The sequence below is a fragment of the Buteo buteo genome, chromosome 10 (genome assembly GCF_964188355.1).
Source record: "Buteo buteo chromosome 10, bButBut1.hap1.1, whole genome shotgun sequence".
Taxonomy (NCBI): domain Eukaryota; kingdom Metazoa; phylum Chordata; class Aves; order Accipitriformes; family Accipitridae; genus Buteo; species Buteo buteo.
In genome coordinates, this window is record NC_134180.1 from 19622066 (window position 1) to 19631448 (window position 9383).

General features: G+C 40.2%; 1 protein-coding gene across 2 annotated transcripts in view; it reads right to left on the reverse strand.

The window, feature by feature from the left end:
• The window catches only part of PTPRC (protein tyrosine phosphatase receptor type C), a 106902-nt gene that overhangs the window by 90483 nt on the left and 7036 nt on the right, over positions 1 to 9383 (reverse strand). For both annotated transcript variants that reach the window (XM_075038872.1, XM_075038873.1), the window contains exons 2-4: positions 7167 to 7227; positions 5539 to 5622; positions 2005 to 2093 (exon numbers count right to left, since the gene is read on the reverse strand). The gene's annotated coding sequence lies outside the window, so the exon portion shown is untranslated. The remainder of the gene's footprint in view (positions 1 to 2004; positions 2094 to 5538; positions 5623 to 7166; positions 7228 to 9383) is intronic.

The following is a 9383-nucleotide window of genomic DNA, read 5'->3' on the forward strand; positions in this document are numbered from 1 at the left end:
ATAGCTGACTAAGAAAATTACAGACATAAGAATCTCCTAATTATTGTCTGCATAATTAACAAGTTAGCTCTGAAATGCTAGGACTCTGAAGTGACATTACTTCTTGTGAACACTTGGATGGTGAATTCTGAGGATGGTTATGAATCAGTAACTCAATCCAGCTTTCTTTTAATATCTAGAGTTTATAGATTTGCATACAGAGCTATAACTGAAAGCAGTTTGCAGAACTGTGCATGAAGTTTGTCTGGGGCACCTTAATTATTTTTTTTTTTCAGAAAATAATAAAAATTTTGAATAGATAAATACAGACATTTCCTGCATATTTGATATGGTGTTTTGAAGATAAAAATATTTCCAGTATTTTTTTGTTTCAAAAAATATAAGTATATATTTTTGATACCATTATTTTATCAATAATGGTAGCATGGATGATAATATAAAGACAGTAGAGGAACTTCAAGATACCACAAACTATTCAGTAGGGAAAAAAAAGAAAAAAAGGAAAAAAAAGCTTTCAAAACTAATCTCTTAATCCTGGCATACGATTTAAGATAACAGCCCAATGCAATAATCAGATTGTACAGAGAGGGAAAGATAGGTAACATGATCTTTAAAGTCAGTACCAACCACTGATAGAGACCTAGGCACACTCCATACTGAAACTTTTAGAAATTCCTTCCATTTTTATGGCATTTCACTAGAAAAGAAACAACAAGAACAAAAAAAAACCAAAACACCTCTGTCTGGAATGAACAGTCTATGAAGAAGAAATTTTTTATTTTAGGATTTCAAAAGTGGAGCAAAGGTTTTCATTTGTGCCACTCTAGAGTGACCCTAACTGCATTTCCTCCACACACCACCCCCCCCCCCCCCCCGTCATTCCATTCTTATGGGAATCTGAAATATTTCTGCTTTGAAACATTCTTTTTAATGTGAGGGTTTCCTACAAACACAGAGCCTACTGCCACTCACCTTATAATAAAACTCCAAGCATTAAGAGTCTGTGTAATCCCTGCAGTAAATGCAATGAAATCTTCCAGCCATTTCCCAGTACTTAGACTTTCCTTTGCTCAAATTTTGAAGTTTGCCACTTTAAGGTTTCTGTGCAGAGTCTGTGATTTAGTAACATTGCTGAAAACCATAGGCCTGAAAACATTTAACTGAGCTCTTTGTGATTTCATAGGAAGAAATACGGCCTCTCAGGCCTCTCCATTTTCCCACGTGGATATCAGTGCAAGAGAACACTAGCTCTAGGAAGCATTTGGAAACTAGATGTATCCAGCAGTTTTCCCACTTTACATCCCTTGAACAAATGCTAAAAGCAATGTGGGTGCACTGCTTGTTCCCCACTGCTGCCTGCAGCTGTTAGACAACCTGAAAGACATCATGCAGCACAGTAAAGGAGTGGGACATCTCTGCATCCTCTCTAGACCAGGACACAGACGGGCTGTCTGTGTGGTAGAGGTCCTGTCCTGCCATAGCATCCATAGTTCTTGCCTCTGGAGACTGAGGATGCCTCTTTGCTGCACCACTAATCCACTCCTTCAGAGCTCAAACAAACTGCTGGTAGATGAGGAACTAAAGCATCTTCATCCTCAAATGCTGGTAGGTTTCAATATGTTCAAGTCATGTTCCTGCAGAGAACTCTGAAGGTTCTCCTTGCAAACTATTTTTCAGGTCAGTTTTCTAAAATAAACATAGATTCTTTGAAAATGGAGACTGTTAAGATATTATTAACATTTGTGAGCCCAATAACAGTACAACATATATCTAGCCACAGGCATAAGTATACTTTCACACAAACCTTTGGTTTGTTGGTAACAAGCCTATCAGATACTGTCTGGGGAGCAGAAAGGTTCCCATAACCAAGTCATCCCTTTATATTTTTAATCTGCAAACTTCAAAACAGCAAACATTTGTATAGAGGAAGTCAAAGTTACTGTAAAGTGTCAGGTTTCTGAACTTCTTACCGCCAGCTCCCCTCCCACTCTTTAATTCACATACCTATTGATACAACTTTCTATGGTGTAGAGCCTTGTTATTTCTTCAGTATCATCAGTGCTGTAATAACAAGTGTTTCACATACTGCAGAACTGCAAAAACAGAAATGTGAGAGGGTCAGAAGAAAACACTGGTATCAAAGATATTACAATGAAAGGAGATAATTTATACTGGGAAATTACAGGGAGATCATAGTGCTCTACTTGTAATGCTTCAAAGCAGTCCCCAGTGTAATAACACATATTCCTGGTTTTTTTTCTGGAGTATATAGGACATAGTATGCACATTATGAAAAATATATCAGCCTGTTGCTGTTATAGTCAGTTTGCACAACATCCAAAAATCTTGACACTGTAACACAACACAGTTATTTAATGTACACAGGTGAGTGCTTCCCACCCCACCTCGCTGCAGCTCACAAGGAGAAAGCCTTGTCTTTTCATCACCATCTCTATCCCTCTCCTTCTCAGGTGGGATTCATAACAACACAGCTGTAGGGGACAACAAAAGGGCTGGAATGAAGGTGGCTGCAGAAGCCTGCCTCAAGGTTGTACTGAACATGAAGCTCTGGACAGCCAACGCCGAGAGGGAGCTGCTGGCACCTACAAAATGCAGGCACTGCTCTCCCTACTATCACAGGTTATTTCATAAAGCCAGAGTAATTTTTGTTCTGAAGGTAAGAAGTCATTGAGTGGCCAGAAAGAGGTAGAAAAAGAATAATTTCTGAGATTCTCAGTACTTTGGCATAAGGTGATCACCCCTACCTAGAAAAGCTGAACTGCTGTAATATTCTGAATTCTAGGACACATATCTACAATCACCTCTACTATTTAGAGGAGGATCTCAGGTGGCTTGAAAGGAAAAGATCCAGTAGGGCACACTGACAGAAAGCAAGCTATTACTCATTAGGCCTTTACTAGATAATTTCAATGGATTTAATTTAATTTCAAGAGGGTTTTGAGAGCCAATATTATGTAGCCTTTTGTCAAGGGCTACCTTACCATAAGCATGAAGCTTCTTTTTTTAATGTATCTTTTGAGGTTTTTCAAAGCAATGATTTTTTCTTTTGAGACTTCTATTACAGCTTCTGCCATGCTCTATGGAGAAGGTTTAATCCATGCTACTTCTGCTGTTCACCATGGTATCAAAAAAGAGCAATACAAGTATTCCAAATATCCTCAGACAGAAATATAGAGAATACTTCCGTGCATTCATAGTAGTCTAATTCTTTCTCTAGAAAAAGAAACCTTTCCAGGAATTTATTTCAAAGGTAAATTAGGCAGCTTCTCAGAATAACCAAATGATCATAATTTGTCTATATTGACATTACCAGCAGCTCCTGTCTGACCATATTTTACCAGAGAAAACTTTTCATATTAACTGCAGGTTAATGAAGTTCCATTTTATATTAAAAATATAATTATTTTTTTTTCTAAAAAGTCATCCACCTTGTTCTTGTGATGACTTCAGAACAGCACCAATTGGTGGTCACACATTCCCCTTTAAAACGCTGCATGATACCAGAAATCTTGTGGCTCTCTGCAGGGCTAGAAAATACTCCCTGTGGGTAGACAAGGAACTTCCAAAATGTTCCTACTGTACAATAATTTGTTCCTCTTTGTTCTTTGCATCTCCCAGGCAAAGTTTGACCCCTAAAACTTCTGTGCAACAACCACAGAAATACAGAGACAACATCTCCACACAGGAGCTGTGAGGGAGACATAGGAGGAACTCTTCCATGGTGGCTCCTGCTCCAAGATCCACCATTAAAAGCACAATTCCTGTCAGAAATGCACCTTTTCAGTCTATTACACTTCCAGGACAATGATACACATCACTTTCGACCTATCTCTGGATCGCCACTGCTGTTATTTTCCATCCCACACAAAGGACAATACCAAAAAACACTGGGCCAAAAGCAAAGTTTAGAGCCTCACCTCACCTTTCCTCTGAAAAGGTGTTATGAGGGCCCCAACTTCTCTGCAGCTGGCTCCCACCAGCTTCATCTTCCTACCCCAATCCCACTACCTCAAACCAGTCCTATAACCCCATGTCTTGCTCCCTCACCTCACTTCTTCCTCCCCATTGGGTTAGCCTGGCAGCTCCATGCCTTACTAGCAGGCAGCCTAGCAGCAGGCCTGTGGGAGGCACAAGTACCACAAGGAGAAGGGGGGTCTCTGCTGGGCCCCAAGCTTTCCTGTGAGACTGGTCATCTCCTGCCTTTAACCGAGAGCAGATAATCTGTGTGGTGGCCTTTGGATCCAGCGGCGATGGGTTCCTTCAATATACAAGGTCTTGAACCCATGCAAAGTGGTACTTTTCTGTCAGCTGTAAGCATTAGCTAGCTCTAACTCTCTGATTGCAGTTCCCATGTTTTCCTTCACAAGTTATGCCATAGTATTTGCATCTTAAAGAGTACTATATGCATAAAATAATGCTTTAAAAATAATAGCCCTGGATTAGAAACACTGACCGGTTGGTGATGCATCATGCCATTGACCAGTTGGCCAGAGCCAGCTTAGAGAAAATAATCTGATGCAATTTTTGCAGTGGCAGCCCTGAAAATAGAAGGAAAATCTACCAGGAAGGCCTTAGATACATCTCCTTGCTGGATAAAGCAGCAAAATTCCTCACAGTAGGAAAACATGAAGTGTGCTGGACGTGGGCATGGTGGCTTTTTTTTTTTTTTTTTTTTTTTTTTTAAAAACACTCTGCACGCAGCAGAATAAATCAACCAACTTTTAAAGAAGTCTGACACTGTAAGTCAGGACCCATTTAACATGCTATAACTGTGCTGAGTTTAGCTAAGTTCCAGAATTACTTGCAAGTGTTTGAAAGAACAGCAAAACAAATGGTGAATTTTGACCTTTTTTCCAAGCCCATAAGAGGGACAAATGCTTTACGTAAAACATACAGAGATCCTTATCAGCAGAATTACTTTCTGCAAAGCAAAACTCAAACCTCTGTGTTACTGACTGGCAAAAAAAAAAAAAAAATAGTGTGTTTACTGCATGAAGGCTTGACAAGAAAAGTCCTTCCTCCTCTAAGATGAGGAACTGCCTGACATGCAAGACTTGCTACTCCGACAGCCATATGAGGAGTGAGAGAAACAAAGAACAGAAATACTGGAGACATGATGTAAAGTGGTGAATAGGCTAAAATTAGTTAATGTTCCGATTTCTTTTATGAAGGGAAGGTAAATTCTATATTTTGTTGTTGTTGTTGTTAAACCAAAAATCCTAGAAGGCATTGGAAAGTGAGGAAATAGAGATTTTAAATCTCAATGAACAAACACATGCTTGTGTATGTACACGTGTACTAGCATAAGCACATGTACATGTTGCTTGTTTTAGGAACGCTAATTCAAACGCAGGTCTTACAGAATAAGGAGAAAAACACCCCCATCACCTTCATAACTGTATCAGGAATAACATCAGGAAATTTTACAGGGACTAGCTTAGCTAAGGTGATGTCTACTCTGGTTATAAAAGGTTTGCCAGTGTTTAGCATTTTTGCACCCCATGTTTTGTGCCTTACCTTTCCAAATAATCTCTTGCTTTATGTGGACTATTCTTCTTATTCCTTTTATTCACTTTCAGTTTAAGCTGGTGTTGCTCAGAGCTGGAATGAAATACAATGAAATGACTGAGTAGAAAATTAAGATTTTGTCAAAGGTCAGCAAATTGGTTAAATGACCTTGAGGTATATACAAAGCAGCAGCACGTAAGTACAGTACAGAAGACTACAGGTTCAGCTCCTCCAGGCTGCAAAGTTGAACTATTTTCTTTGTGGCATCTTTGTTGATCTTGGTAAATCTAATTTGAGACAGCACTGAAATTTTCTGGTATACTACTCTTGGTTTTCTTCAAGTGGATGTTGACCTGTGACATGGATGCGACTTGTTGGTTAGCCTACATAGTTCAAAATATACTTACATGACTCCCCCTTCCCCTCCCCTCCCCTCCCTGCCTGCCTGCACACATGAAACTGGTGAGGCTGCAAACTTCTTTTGGGGAAGGCAGCAATGCTAAAAATCATGGAGAGGATGTAATAAGGGAAGAGGCATGCTGTTTGTGCAGAAGGGTGGGAAAGAAGATAGCAAAGAGCTGCACTGGGAAAAGAAAAAAGAGGAAACATTATTTGAAAGGAAACATTGCGTGCTCAGTCTGGCTGGGGTGGAGTCAATTGCTTCATCGCAGCCTGCATGTTGTGGGCTTGTGACTACAATTGTGTTGATAGCACACCCATGTTTTAGGTGTTACTGAACAGTGTTTGCAGGGTGTCAAGGCTTTCTCTGTTCCTCACTTTGCCCCCCGAGGGAGCAGGCTGGAGTGGGCAAGAGGCTGGGAGGGGACACAGCCGGGACAGCAACCCAGACTGACCTAAGGAGTATTGCATGCCACGTAATGCCAGGCTCAGAAATAAAACAGGGGATTTGGTCTTTCCAAAGTAGCTACTATTTAGTGGCTGACCGGGCATTGGTCTGCTTGTGGGAGGTGATGAGTGACAGCCTTTGCATCACTTTGCCTCCCCCCATCCCTTCCCCTCACTTTTTAATCTTTTTATCTTGACCCACAAGTTTTCTCTCTTTTGCCCTTTTGATTCTCTCCCCTATGCCACTGAGGGGGAGTGAGCAATCTGCTCGGTGGGGGTTTACTTGCTGGCTGGGGTGACATACCACACACTGACAGTAGGAAATAATCACAACCATACTGATGGTCAAGTTAACCTGGAAGTTTTAGAGACTGTGGCGCTTTTTCTGCCCTGGGTTTTTTTTTTCACCTTTTTTTTAAAAAAATTATTTACTTTACCTGAATTATCACATAGGTAGTGGGGAAAAAAAGGATACTTTTTTTTTCTTAATTTTTCTTCTGGGAGTTGAAGAGATTTTTAGCAAAAATAATTGAATACACAGCTTACATTGGCTTTCCCTGAATGCTAAACCAACTATAGTTGCAAACTTTCCTATCTAGACACAGGCCAAATTTAGGAAAAAATATGAGTTGGTTTACAGGTAGGTGTTCAATATAGGGTAGGCAGACTGCTATGCCAATTGAAGCTGGGTTTGTGTCGACAGACATGGCCAGCAGTCAATAAGCTCACCCAGACAGTATGGCAGCAACCTGCCTCCGGCAATATTTTAATATTTATTCAGCTTTGCTTACCTATTTGTTCCCATATTTTTCAGGCCTCTGGGTGAAATTCAGGCTGCTGCGGTCAACTGTCCTGTTGTCAACAGAGCAAGAACGTCACTATCAGAAAATGCTGTAGCAAGAATCCTAGCTTGCAGACATAATTACAGCTTCAGCACAAAGTTCATAACTATTTTTCTTTTAATATAAGCAAACATGGTTGTTTAATTCAGAGAGAAAAGGCCATGATTTTGAGAAATGTGTGACGGTTTTTACTACATACATTTTAATTCATGCACAAAGACCTTTTGACATCAATGCTGACAGGAGCCCACTACTCTTTCTCAACATGATAGATCTTACTCCATTTGAAGGTGCTCCATTTTCTTCAGAAAAGCAGTCCCCATCGTGATGTAGGAAGCTATGCAGGTGTGCACCCTGCTTTTCCTTACTGGGCCTTTCTAGAGCAACAAAACAAAAGGCGCACACTGACATACAAAAGCATCTGCGCCAGCTGCCCTGGCTGACATGCCACTGATTTGAACGCTTTATCATTGAATCAGTATCACTGCTTTGAAGCTGTAGCCTGAACAAAGAATACTACTTAGTATTGATAGCAGCTCATTTGAAAAGAATATTTTTTATAATTAAAAAATGATTAAAAAATGTGTGTGCTTTGGGAAATACGGCCACAGAGACAATGAATGGGAGACCTTCAACTTAAACACATTTCAGCGGAAACTCTGCCTGCTGCCCTCCTACATACAGGAGGGCCTGTGCACATTTAAACCACAGTTAAAGGATGCCACAGCACTGTCTTTACTGCTCAGTGGTAGACAGACTGAGAAGTTGTTATATTCATGCTAGGTTAGGCTCAACCTGAGTAACAGCAAGCAGATTTTTTTCCAAATAAAATAATCTGAACTACCTGGGATGAACTTACCCACTGGCCCTGACCTTCCCACTGCAGAGAGAAGACAGCAGCTGCACAGCCTCCGTCTAAACTAAAAATGCTTGATTCAGAGTATTTCTGCTGGTTAAGCTGTGGATGAGCAGGAGGAGCTCAGCAGGGTCTCTGAACCCTTGTAAGACTTTTGATTTCCTTGCTCCACGGCTTTGCTTTGGGGAGCAAGAATGCCAGAACTGAGCCCGTTTTTCCCTTTCTGTCAGTGAAGATAACCAGAAAAGGCTCAGGAAATTCTGGGGACCGAGATAGCAGGATGAAATGCTGAGGAGAAAAGGGAGGGGTCTTTAAAACAAACAAACAAACAAAAGCAACAAACAAAAAGCACCAAACAAAACAAACACCCAAACAGAAAACAAACCCACAAACCCTCCAAAAACCTCTCTGCCCTCTTTTCTTCTGGTAACACCTCTCCTCCCCTCATCACCAGTCACCACATCGGCTTCTCTTCTCTAATTAAATGAGTCTGGAACTGACTTGGAAGGAAAGCCAGTGACTACGACATAAAGAAGTTTCTTATTAGCTTGTATGGTGAAGTAGGAGCCTGTTTGGTCAGTTGATGGCTTAACCTATTTTATTTTAATGAATTATCCATGAGGTGGGATACACAGAGATGCCATGTCAACATAGTCTGAGATCATCACCATCATCATCAGACAAGCTTTGAAATTTGTTCTAAGCAGCAATACTTTGTGTGGAGTCTAACAAAATGTGTATAAGCACCAGCCAAAATAAATGACCATCTTCTCCCCTGCAGAGGTGTACCAGTACCTGCCTGATGCCATGAGGAGTAGCAGCATGGCATGCCACCACACTGTATATGAACTAACTACAAGGAAAATTATAAAATGAGACTTTTTTTATTATTATTATTATTCCAAAAAGCATTGAAATATGTGAGCTGTGACATCTGCAGCTCAAATGATGTCCTTAAGAAATATATGAATTTTTTAACAATAGAAGAGCTTTGTAATCTGTTCAAGGGTGGTATTTTTTTCTATAAAAATTCATCATATAAAACTATTTTCTGTGAAATACTAATTAAAATTAACAGATTGTAAATATCAAAATTCAGATCATTACTGAGGCCGACGTAACATAATTACAGCATTGAGAACTGCTGTGAAAAATCAAAGGGTCTGACCCTGATGCTTTCAGCCAAGTCCAGAAACTCTGAAACAACAGTTTGCTAGCAGTTTTGTAACATTTCTGGTAGCAATGAAATTGCTTGACAAGACCCTCTGCCTGGAATATACTTTTGATGTCTGAGACAAGCCTGACATTTT